At 36.0% G+C, this 13,185-nt stretch overlaps 1 non-coding gene and 1 pseudogene across 1 annotated transcript; both read right to left on the bottom strand.

Moving 5' to 3' along the window:
- Window positions 1-5,398: 5,398 nt before the first annotated feature.
- Window positions 5,399-5,847, bottom strand: LOC101540862 (prefoldin subunit 4-like; annotated as a pseudogene).
- A 5,695-nt stretch (window positions 5,848-11,542) lies between these two features.
- Window positions 11,543-11,649, bottom strand: LOC129401345 (U6 spliceosomal RNA). Its single transcript, XR_008628275.1, has one exon. It is a non-coding gene; the product is annotated as a U6 spliceosomal RNA (small nuclear RNA).
- Window positions 11,650-13,185: the final 1,536 nt, after the last annotated feature.

Below are 13,185 nucleotides of genomic sequence, written 5' to 3' on the forward strand. Positions count from 1 at the left end.
TGAACACAGACGCAAAGATCCTTGACAAAATCCTAGCAAACAGAATTCAATGACTTATCAAAACGATCATACACCATGACCAAGTAGGAGTCATCTCAGGGATGCAAGGATGATTTAACATATGCAAGTCAATTAATATAATCCATCATCTCAATAAAATAAAGGATAAAAACTATATGATCATATCAATATAGCAGAGAAAGAATTTAACAAGATTCAGCGCTCATTTTTGATGTAAACCCTCAGCAAAATGTGCATTGAAGAAAATTTCCTCAATATAGGTAATCAAAACCATATACTACAAGTTCGTGGCAAGTATCATTATCAATGGGGAGAAACCGAAAGTCTTACCTCTAAGATTGGTGCAAGACAAGGTTGCCCACTCTCGCCACTTCTATTCAATATGGTACTAGAAGTATTTGCCATAGCAGTTAGGCAATAAAAAGATATCAGGGGCACACAGGTAGGAAAGGAAGAAGTCGAACTATCAATGTTTGTGGACGATATGATACTATACTTAAGAAAATCTTAAAGATTCTTCAAAATAGCTCTCAGATATATTAGATTTGTATAGTTAAGTGGCAGGCTAAAAAATCAACATACAAAAGTCTATGGCGATCCTATGTACAAATAATGAAAGAGAATAAAGAGATATTTAAAAAATAACCCCCTCCACAATAGTGCCTCAGAAAATCAAGTATCTTGGAATTAGCTTCACTAAGAGATGAAGGACCTGTACAAAGAAACTTACAAAACACTACTTCAAGAAGTAAAAAGGACACTAGGAAATGGGGACACATCCCCTGCACATGGATAAGGAGGATTAAAAATATCAAAATGGCAATACTCCCCAAAGCACTATACAGATTTAATGTGGTCCCTATAAAACCCCATAACATTCTTTGAAGAAATAGGCAAAACACTCCTGAAATTCATATGGAACAATAAACCTCCATGAATAGCCAAAGCAATCTTTGGGAAAAATAAGATGGCTGGCATCACCTTCCCCAATCTCAAACTGCACTACAAAGCAGTAGTAATTAAAACAGCATGGGGTTGGACTATAAATTGACCCACAGACCAATAGAACAGATTTGAATATTCTGTCACAGACCCCCAAATATATGGCCACTTAATTTTTGACAAAGAAACAAGAAATGTGAAGTGGAACAAGAGAAGCCTCTTCAAAAAGTGGTACTGGGAAAACTGGACAGTTATCTGCAAAAACTGAACTCTGACCTCTGTCTAATGCCAGGCACAAAAGTCAGATCAAAGTGGATTAAAAGCATCAATAAGAGACCTGAATCTATAAGGTACATGGAGGAAAATGTAGATATAATCCTCCATGACACTGAAAAGTCTTTAAGGATGAAACACCACTGACCAAGCAAGTAGAAACAAACATAAACAATGGTACTACATTTAACTAAGAAGCTTCTATACCTTAGGAAACAGTGACCAAAATATATATAGAGGCACAGAATGGAAATTTTTGTTAATTATTTACCCAATAACCATCTGATAAGGGGTTAATATCCAGGATATACGGGAAACTAGTAGAAATGTAAAAGAAAATAACCTCCAACCCCATCGAAAAATGGAAAGAAGAAATGAACAGAAGCTTCCTGAAAAAAAAATACAAATGGCCAAAGGGCACTGAAAAAATGCTCTACATCGCTAATTATCAGGGAGATGCAAATCAAAACAACAATGAGATAATCATCTCACACCACAGAGACTGGCAGACATCAAACAGAACAAGAACAACCAGTGCTGGCATGGATGTGAGGAGAAAGGTACTCTCTTTTATTTTTGCTGGGAATGCCAACGCATTTGTGGGTATGTATACAAAATTGAGTACTATTCAGCAGTAAGAAAAGCTAAAAGTCATATAACTTGCTGCTACATGGATTAATTGGTTTAGTGAAATTAGTCAGAAGAAGAGGGCAGAGACAGTGATCTGTCTCATAAGTGGGACATATATATATGTATATATACATATACATATATATATGTAGAGTGAGAAAGAGAGACTCGACTCAGGCATGCTAGTCACAGGTTGCTCACTGTTTCTGTGGCTTCCTAAGGTCAAGACATTTAAAGGTGTTTGTTTGTTTGTTTGTTTGCTCCTTCAGATGCTCCAGTTGAACAGAAAATTGCAATACAAGGCTACTCTATGGTGACGACAGTTTTCTAACTCTCTCTTAAGCAGTAATAAATCTGCTCAAGAGACACCTAAATCTCCCTCCTATTGTTAACTTTGGGATTTTATCTAGTGTCAGTTAGAAATAAAAGTATTGTGAGCTTTTGATTTTGCATTCAAATATCTCTTGGTCTGTATTAAAATAAATAAGAAAATGTTGTCTGGGAAGTAAAGATAATCCCAAAGACATGACTTGGACACAGGGACAGAAAACGTAATTTCAACTAAGAAAATGAAAATAGTAATAAGAGTTAACTTTGAATCTTATGCCCATTAACTGAATTCAAACATAGTGCCATTGTTAGGTACATTAATTCCATTTTTAGATGCTGAAGCAGAGACATAGATTTTTAAGAAACTTGCCAAAGGTCACAAGCTATGTAGAGATAAATGTAAGATTTAATCTCAGGTACACTGGATCCACTAAGCACTTAGATTCTTGAAGGGCATTTTGAAATTATTATAGCTCTAAGGTAGAATTAATTTGCAAATGAAGTAATAACTATTATTGAATAAAAAAACCCAAACACAACTAATGTATTGGTGTTGAAATGATAAAACATAAATAAGGAATAAGTCATAATTGCTTGTGTTAATGCAGCTACCTAAGATAACTAAGAGTTCATGAGAGCTTAGTATCACAGGAACACCTGGAGATGCTCTGGAGACAGCTATGCCATTTTTGTCAGCTGAGACAGGGTTGGGATGAGCAGAAAGCTTTGTTAGTCTCTGAGCTGGAATACAAGAACAGTCTTGTGAATCACCTTGAAATCTGGCAAAAACTTCGTGTATAACCTGATTTCATTTGTATTTCCATAAACTTTTTCCAGGCTGAAATTCCTGTAGGCTTCATTCAGAAAGGGGTGTCTAGGTCTTCTCTGAACAGGCCCAGAATCTGTAACAGAAAAGATCAATTAACACTTCTTTTGGGAGAAAGAAAACAAATCAGCAATTCAGGCAGGCAAAGGATTGTTGGTGCCCATTTGCAGTTACTCCTGCAGGATGATTCTCCCCCTCCTCGCTGTGGCATGTACAGAACTTCAAAAGTGTCTTCTCTCTGTCTCAGGCTTGTAAATCTTGTGATCTTTTTAAATTGTCAAATAAAAAACTGTAGTTTCCAAGTGTTCTTGTCTTGCACTTGGAACACAGGCAACTTGGGCTAACTGCAAGAAAACAGAACTGCAGCTTCCGAAATTTACCATGTGAATCCATGATGTCATCTGTTCTCTCAGAGTATGGGCCAGGGAGTCCCAGACCACCCACACAGCTAGCCTATTCTCTCTCTGAGTCGACCAAGGGACCTGCCTTTATAAATGACTTGAGGTCTAACCAAGGATGCAGGATGGATCTTGAACTGTTACACAAAAGTACTGCCTGAAATAGTGAGAAGCATTTGGACATGTCCATGGGTGACTTTTTTTATTTGAATATTAAAATTCTTTTTAACACACAGTGGAAGGGCTGAGAAACAGAATAGGCTGAGGGTGCTTTCAGAAACAGATTGTAACATGTGTAACAGAACAATAAACAAGAACTAAAATATATTAAAAAGATGGAAATCCTGGAAATATGGGGTAATATGTTATTAGACTCTCAGCCTTGTTATTAATGTGTAGATGACTTTTTCACCACTTAGTTTTAAGGAAAAAATTGTATGGTTGAGGTAATATTTATATTACTGAGAAATAAAGAAATACATCTTCCAAAAGAATTTTAGGAATGAGAGATTGAGAATATGCATAGCATGTCCAAGGCCCCTCCCAAAGCACCACTAGGCATGGTCCTGGTGGCCTTCAGAACTTCTTGGGGTGGAAATTTATATTTATATAAATTTATATTTTTGTAAAAAGGAAAAAATTCAAAGTATTTAAATTTTTATGCATTTTATATTTTTCTTTAACTAGAGGGACCAAAGAGTCTATTTGGTGTCAAGGAATGTTACAGATCCATAATGCCTTGTGAATTTCATACGCTCCTTCTAGAGAGTAGGAGTCCTTGCTCTCTGGACTCCTGAGACACGAGTCCTATGACATGCCCCATATTAATATTTTGTAATGAACTTAACCAATTAAAAAATTAAATATAATGGATTTTTAATAATTATATTCCATATATAAAATAATTTGTGCAAGAACTAAATACTTGTAACTATATACTCAAATATTTTGCTATCAGATAATTTAATGAGTCTATCACTTATACTTAATTTTTCAAATTGAGGTATATGATTTACAACTGCATATGCTAAAATTTTACATGTCAACCATTGGAAAAACAATTACCTTAACTACAATAAATAATTTTTCAAAATATTGTTGTTTTAGATATACAATGCTGCTGCATCCCACACACCAACTGAATGTCAGCATCTCTCCAGCTCCACTTTGCTCCCCCTCTAAGCAATCTCAGTTTTCAGTTCTGTTGGCAAAATTTTAGAATTTGTTCTCATTAGGATTTATTTCTTTTGTGTACCCTTTGTTTGTATCTTTACAATCCACATATGAATGAGATCAGCCCCCATTTATATTTCTTCTTCTGACTCACTTCACTTAGCATAACACCCTCCAGTTTAATCCAAGTTGAAGAAAAATACAAGATTTCATCTTTCCTCATAGCTTAGTAGTATTACATTGTATGTCTGTATACTACATTTTCCTTATCTATTCATTTGTTGTTGGACATTTGGGTTGTTTCCAAATCTTGATTACTGTAAATAGTACTGAAACAAACATAGGTGTGTGTATATGTATGTGCATATATATACATAAATAATTATTTTCGAGCTCTTTAGATAAATACCAAACAGTGAGATCATTGTTTTATATAAAAGTTCTATTTTTATTTTTTGAGAAGCCTCCATATTATTTTCTGAAGTGTCAGAACTACATGACAGTTCCACCAGCATTGAATGAGGGTGATTTTCTTCACCTGCAAGCACTCATTATTTCTGGGCAGGTGTGTGCCATCATTTTGATCTGCATTTCTCTGATAATCAGTAATTATGAACATTGTTTTGTTTGCCTGTATGTCATCTACATATATCTTCTTTGAGGAATTATCTATTCATCTCCTCTACCCTTTTTCTGGCGTTTTAGTTTTTGTTATAATCAAGCTTTCTAAGTGCTTTTTTTAATGAAAAAAATTTAAAGCAAGTTTACTTTCCATATCATTTTAAGAAGGAAATTTGCCATTTTAAACAATATTCAAGTTTATTAAATGAATTTTGAAAATTATTATAAAATGTTTAACTTTCATCAGCTTCAAGATTTATGTTGCTCCCAAATTTTGCATATAACTGTACTTTCAAATCGGCCAACACCCGCTGAATTGATTCTACTCGGGATTCTAAAACGTCAATTTCTTCTTGCAAATTTTTCTTCGCTTCTTCTAACATGTCCTGCATCTCCTCCTGGGAGTGGCTGATGAAGACGTCCCTGACCTGGTACAGGATCATCAGGCAGTCGTCATCCGCCAGCATGATGTCCTCGCAAGCGTCCTCGATATTCTGCTTCTGCTTCACATCTGTTTTTTTCCTTAAGTTCTGTGATCCTGCTCATATTCCGAGCGAATTTGTTTATCTTTTGCTGGTCCTCGAAAGTAACATTGACATCTTCTGCAGCCGCCTTCTTCAGGGTGGCTGCCATCTTCCTAAGTGCTTTTTATTGCTTGGCTATAAGTCTTTTGTCACATGAACAGGGTTTGAATATTTTCTCCCATTCTGCCTTTTGATTTTAGCCTTTTATTCTTTTTTTTAGTTTTATTTTTTTATTGAATCACTGAGATACAGTTACAAAGTTTTTATATTTGATCCACCACCAAACCCCCGCATACCCCCCCCCTTCCACTCCTCCTCTGCCTGTGTGGCATACATTTTCACTTTACTCTTTCCTTACTTTGATTACATTCAATTTTCAACAGGGATCTCACTATCATCATTTGGAGGTTTTCCTCCAACAGTCAGACATGTTGGATGGCATCAAAAGATTGTATGTTTTCATTTTTCAGAAAAGGTCACGCGACCGCATTAGTGACTGTGCAGTTCGGAGCTGTCCCAGTCCTGCATCCCGGAGCCGTGTTAGTTGCTGCTCATTGTCGCCGGGGCTCCAACTGGAGAAGGTGTACTGGCTGTACCTCCTCCGTCTGGATCCCCAGTGTTGCTGGCCCGGTCTCGGGTCCGGAGCATTCTCCTGCCGTGTTGCTTACCTGAACGCCCTAGCCTTTTATTCTTTTTGTAGTGCAGGAGACTTCTAATTTGATGAGTGATAGCACAGCAGGTAGGTGTTCGTCTTGCATGCCACTGGCCGAGGTTCTATTACTCCATCCCTCTCGGAGAGCCTGGCAAGCTACCAAGAGTATCCCACCTGCACAGCAGAGCCTGGCAAGCTACCCACGGCGTATTCGATAAGCCAAAAACAGTAACAAGTATCACAATGGAGATGTTACTAGTGCCCGCTTGAGCAAATCGATGAACAATGGGATGACACTGCTACAGTGCTACATACTTGTTTATTCCTTCCTTAATTTTCTTAATGTTTGTAATTCACAAATATATTCTGTTAAAATTGATCTTTTTGGTTTAAGCAGTATTATTTACTATATTGTTCATAGTAGATGTATTTCAGGTAAACAGTGTTTTAACAATGCACCCACTACTAATGTTATTGTCTCTCTACTAAGGATCCTTCTTACTTCACTTACAGAATCCACCCCCTTCATACATTTAAAAAAATTAATTATAACTTAAGTTACATCTTCACAACAGCATAAACACTTACTTATTGTTTTTATGTACAAAGGCACTTCACCTCACTCCCAACAAAGCATTCAAGACCTTTTAACAGTGACCTAATGTTACTTTCAGTCACATCATCATTTTCTGCCAAACATGGTCCCCACCCACCAGCATGTAACCCACACTTCCATAACTTGAGGTTATGGACTTGTCATGATATGAAATCCTCTATTTTGTTGTCTTATTTTCCTATTTTTCAAATATGACTGAGATTTCCTGGTATTTGTCCTTCTTTTGCTCATCTACATCACTGAACATGATATTCAAATCCATCTAAGTTTTAGCACCTGCATGATTTCACTTTTTCTTATAGTATTCCATTGTGTATATTTATCACATTTGCTTATTTATTAAATGGTTATTGGATATTTGGGTTGTTTCTAAATCCCGGCTATTGTTCTAAACTGTAATGAACATAAAAGTGTACAATACAATTTCCAATTAGTATTTTTGTGTTTGGGGACAGATATCAAGAAGTGTATTTAGAGGGCTGGGGAGTAAAAGTATAATTTCTGGGTCACACATGGGAGTTCTACTTTTTTGTTTGTTTTTAGAAATTTCCATATTATTTTCTGTATAAATTTAACAAAAAATATTTCTGTCCTTTCCACCACTATTTATTTCCAGTCTTTTTGATATGCGTAATCAAAATGATGTTGTATTGGTAGAATTAGACTCTCAGACCAATGGAATAGAATAGAGAGCCTAGAAGCAATCAATCAGATTTATGGAAAATTATCCTATAACAAAATGAAATAGATCAAGGAAAGCATCTTCAACAAATGGTGCTGGGAAAATTGGACAGCCACATGCCCCTCCCCCTGCTGGAAATGAACTCTGGTGGCCACAAACTTCCACAACCCAACTGCCGCCACACTCACAGCCAATCTTCACAGGCTCGTCCCAAGACCCCCAAACATTAGAAAGATTCCACTGAAAAACCCAGATATGTGGGACTCATGACTGAAAACTCCAGGCCTCACAGAGTTTGGAATGGGCTGCATCTTCCCATATCCCCACCCTTCCAGTGTCCTGGCGGTTAGGCTCATTAATTGCTTCTGAGCACCATTTAAATGCATGAATAGCCATGATCCAGAGACTCACAAATACATCTCAGAACAAAGCAGCTCACTGCAGAGATGTTTCTGGACCCCAATTATTTAAAATCTTAGAATTTTAGGGTTGCATGGAAGCAAAAGTGGCCACATTACACTCATACTACTCATAACAAACAATACAAAATAAATTATTTAGCATCTGTGAGGCAGGCTTGAGTAGTGTGGGAAAATTAAAAATAATGATGATGGGAAGGTGTAATGGTCATGGGATTTGTGTTGAAATATTAAATGTAATCAATTACTGTGAACAACTTTATGAAAATAAAATTGAAAAATTTAAAAAAGATAAACTAAAGTGCAGAAACAAAGGTTTAGAGAATGAATTCTGAAACAAAAGAAGTTTTACACGACAAAAGAAACTCAGACTGACACTACTGAATGCAAGAAAATATTTGTGCACAACACGATAGATTATTGCTAACAATCTGTATGTATAAAGCACCCACAAATACCAGAAGACACAAAAAAACAAAAAAACTAATAATCCTGTCTAAAAATGGAGTGAGTAAAAGACTGAACACTTCCACAAAGAGAACAAATACTTGGAACTGAAAATCAAAATGGCAGTGAAATATCCCATTCTAGTGAGAACTGCCTATATCACACTGGATTGCTCCCCATTCCTTTGTAGTGGGACTGTCTGTCTCATTGGAGACTACATTGGGGTTCATATTATGGAGAATTTTGTGTTTTTTATGAATTCAGGTATCACATTGAGGTCTTCAATCCACTTATTATGATTATTATTTTTTCTTTTTGCAGAAGGCTATCCAAGTCTTTTAACACCATTGGTTAATCCAGCTTTCCTTGCTCCATTTAATGCAACCTGTTTCATTGTTACAGATTAACATGAGGGTTTATCTCTGCATTCTCAATTCTATTCCATGCAGCTGAGAGTCTGTCTTTAGACAACTGCTACACAAGTATTATTACTATATCTTTACAGTATAGTTCCAACTCAGGAAATTAGATGCCTTCTGTCCTCTTCACAGGAATTGCTTTGTATATTCTGGTAGGTTTATGGTTACATACAAATTCTAGAACTATATTTGATCATTCGTGAAGAATGTCATGAGGATTTTGATGGGAACTGCATGAATAGCGCTTTGGTTCGAATGATTATTTAAATAATAGTAATTATTTTAATCTAGGAACAAGAAATATGCAATATGTTTTCATTTTGTTTTGTCTTATTTCTTAATGTTGATTTATAGTTTGCAATGTCCTTTAGTGTCTTTGTTGATTACTTGTATTTTTTTACATGATTGTGAATGGGATCTCTTACTCTTTGACATCATTGTCTTCATGTAAGATTATAAAATATTCTTATGTACTTCATTTGATTCCTGCTACATTACTGTATAGGTTTATTATTTCTAGGAGCTTCTTAGTAGAGTCTTTAGGGTTTTCTGTATTTAGTTTTGTATCTGTATGCATTTTTTAAACTTCTTTACCAAAGTGAACCCTTTTTAGTCTCTTTCTTGACTAATTGCTCTGGCTAGGACTTGCACTACTATAGTGAATAATGATGCAGAGTGAATATTCTTATTTTGTGTCTAATCTTAGAGCATATACTTCAAGAAAGGTGAGTTGTCCTCTTTGAAGTTTTGGAAGACCTTACTATCGAACGCATTTGACCTGGGCTTTGGTTTTGGGCAAGTTTTTAATTACTATCAAAACTTAATTGCTAAAATTTTGTCTGAATAGACTTTTTTTCTTCTGACTCGGTCATCAGAGGTTGTAGTATGTAAAACTTTATCCATATATTTTAGGTTCTTCAAGTTAGTATCATAGTTATTCATAATAATTTCATATAATCTCTTGTAGTTCTGTGGTGTTTGTTTTAACATCTCCCTTTCACTTCTTATCAAACTTATGAGAGTCTTCCCTTTCATTTTCCCTGAGAGTTTTTAAATCTTGTTTATTCTTTGAGCTTAATAAAAATATCTTGGTTTTGCTTATCTTTTATATCAAGTGTTTTATTTCTATTGCTCCAGCCCAATAGAAATAAAACACAATAGCACAGGGGGTAGGGCGTTTGCCTTGCACACAGCCAACCTGGGTTTGATTCAGGTTTGATTCCTCTGCCCCTCTAGGAGAGCCCGGCAAGCTAGCTAGAGTATCTCACCCACACGGCAGAGCCTGGCAAGCTACTCTTGGCATATTCGATATGCCAAAAACAGTAACAACAATTCTCACAAAGGAGAGGATACTGCTGCCCGCTCGAGTAAATCCATGAACAATGGGAGGACAGCGCTTATTTCTTAATGGAAATATTAAATTGGTTTCTACTTTAATTTTTATTATTCCTCACTTATTTACTTTGGATACTTTTGTCCTTAACCTTCTAATTTGTTGAGATATAAGGGTAGGTTAGTTCTTAGTCTTTTGAATTGTCTAATAAAATCCCATATTGCTAGAGTCCATCTTAGAACAGAGCTTTCTGAACCTAGTAACACACATCGTTTCTCATCTGTTTTCAGGAATATTTCTTTTAAATGATTTTTTAAATAATAATAATAATCTTTTAAAATTTAAAAGAATTTTAAATTCTTTTAAAATTTAAAAGAAATTTTAAAATTTCTTCTATGATATAATGGTTGTTTGGTAAGATATTGTTTAGTTTCCAGGTGTTTGAGTTTTTCCCAGCTTTTGGTTTGTGGTTTATATCCTTTAAACCATCTCCATATTAATAGATACCAAATATGGGGCCAGGGCAATTGTATAGCTGGTAGGGTACTTGCCTTACATGTGGGTGACCTGGGTTTAGTCTCTGGTACCACATATGGTCCCCTAAGTCCCCCCAGGAGTGATCTCTGAGCACAGACCCAGGAGTAAGTCCTGAGTACTACCAGGTGCACCCTTCCAAAAAATACCAAATATTATTTCTGTCTTTTATAGAAATTTTATAAAGACTTATGCTGTGTCCCAGAATGTAGTCTAACGTAAGGATGACTTATGCTCTTAACAGAGAATATGCAGCCAGCTTTGGGGATGCAGCACCCTGCACCCTTCACTTGTCTATTAAGCCCACCTTTTCCTAGGTGTTCCTTTAAGGTTACTATCTCCTTTTAGAGTATTTGTCTGTTTGATCTGTCTTAGCCTTTTCTGGTAAGAGGGTGGTATTAAAAATTTCTTAGCTTAGGCTGGAGAGATTGTATTGTGGGTAGGGTGTTTGCCTTGCACGTGTCCAATTGCCAGCATCCCACTGAACCCCTGAATCTGCCAAGAGTGATCCTTGAGCACAGCGCCAAGAGAAAACCCTGAGCATGTGAAGTGTGACCCAGAACAATTTTCCTAGCCTCATTTTTTATTTTACTTTATTTTTCTCTTTTACCATTTAATAAGTGTATATAAAACAGCTATACCACTACTACTATGATGAAGATGAGAAGCATATAGAATATGACATATGACATGTGACATATGACAAATATAGAACACTTCACTAATTCGTTTGTCATCCTGGTGCAGGGGCCATGTTAATCTTTTATGTATCATTCCATTTTTAGTATAAGTGCTACCAAAATGAGCACTAGCCTTATTTTTTAAAAAGAAAATTATTTTAAAAATGTATTTAGAAAAAAACCACAGAAATAACATAATTATTTTGGCTTTATTCCCTCTTCACAAATATTTAAAATAATCTCTTATAATGAAGGTTCCACATAAAGATTACCAATGTTTATTAAATAACAAACATGATCAAGGATAATTTCATTACCACTGTGACCTGTTTCCTTATAAAATCTTCTAGTAGCTAGCCCTATGTCTCCTGAATCCGTTTCACTTACCTTTAAGTAAATAACACTCTGGAAAAATTTAGTCATCCTAGAAAACTCTGAGGCAAGGCTCATGTTTTTCACTTCTCATTCCTTTTTAGGCCATATCCTCCACAGGGCCACAAAATAGTGTCTTTTGTGCCCTGAAATGTCTCAGACTGAGCATGTCACCCATTTTTAAGAAATACTGTTAGTTTTATTTAGTGTGTAAGACTCTCTATTAGGGGCTAGAACAGTTTCATTCCCTGTCCAACAAGTCACAAAGGAGAGAAGCAGCTCTCTTGAAGACTTAAATTGTATTGCCAAATGCAGGACATCTGTCAAGCAAATGTTAAGCAAAACATACTGACCTCCATGGCCAAATTCCATGGTAACAACTGCTAACTCATAGGTGTTGTTAGAAAACCAGCTTAATTGTTGTGGGAAGTTCTTTATTATTTTAAACACAAGTTTGGAGAATATTTAATTTGCTTGAATTCAAGACATTGCTCATGAGCAAAGTGCAATATAAACATACTTCAGGAGAAAATCGTGTCAATCTAATATTTTGTTTGCAAACAGGATGATTAAAAACAAAATGCTTAAGAATTTTCTAAAGGTGATATCACTATTATGTAGGGCACTTTAGAAGACTGCATCACTTGTATCACTTGTCATCCCATTGTTCATCGATTTGCTCAAGCGGGTGCCAGGAATGTCTCCACTCAACAATGTCATGTGCTAGTGTAGCCCAATGGCATCTTCTCACTCCAGGAACATGAAGAGCCTCAAACTTTAGAAGGTTATGAAGCAAAAACATTCTTTTACTTAATTAAACCATAATGTAAGATCTTTAAATTTCCAGGGGAGATTGGAACTTGTAAACAAAATCAGAGCTTTTTTCTTTTCCTTTTCTTTTTTTTAAATGCAATCACCATGAGATACAGTTACAAAGCTTTCATGTTTGAGTTTCAGTAATACAATGATTGAACACCAATCCCTGCACCAGAGCACATTTTCCACCACCAATGTCCCCAGAATCCCTCTCCCCCACCATCCAAGCCTACCTCCTTCCTCTATGGCAGACAATTTGCCCTATACTCTCTTTCTAATTTTGGGCAGTATGGTTTGCTCGAATTTTCCTACCACCATTTAAGCCTGCCTGCCAAGGGCAGATGCTAGATCATTTATTTTCTATTGCTTATTATAGAAATAGAAAATAGAGGTCGCAAGACCTGAAAATGGCTGCACACTTCCGGCATTCTAAAGTTGTAAATGGTTGGTGTTCAGAGACATCTATGTAGGGAGCTA

This window comes from Sorex araneus, chromosome 1, assembly GCF_027595985.1.
Source record: "Sorex araneus isolate mSorAra2 chromosome 1, mSorAra2.pri, whole genome shotgun sequence".
Lineage (NCBI taxonomy): Eukaryota > Metazoa > Chordata > Mammalia > Eulipotyphla > Soricidae > Sorex > Sorex araneus.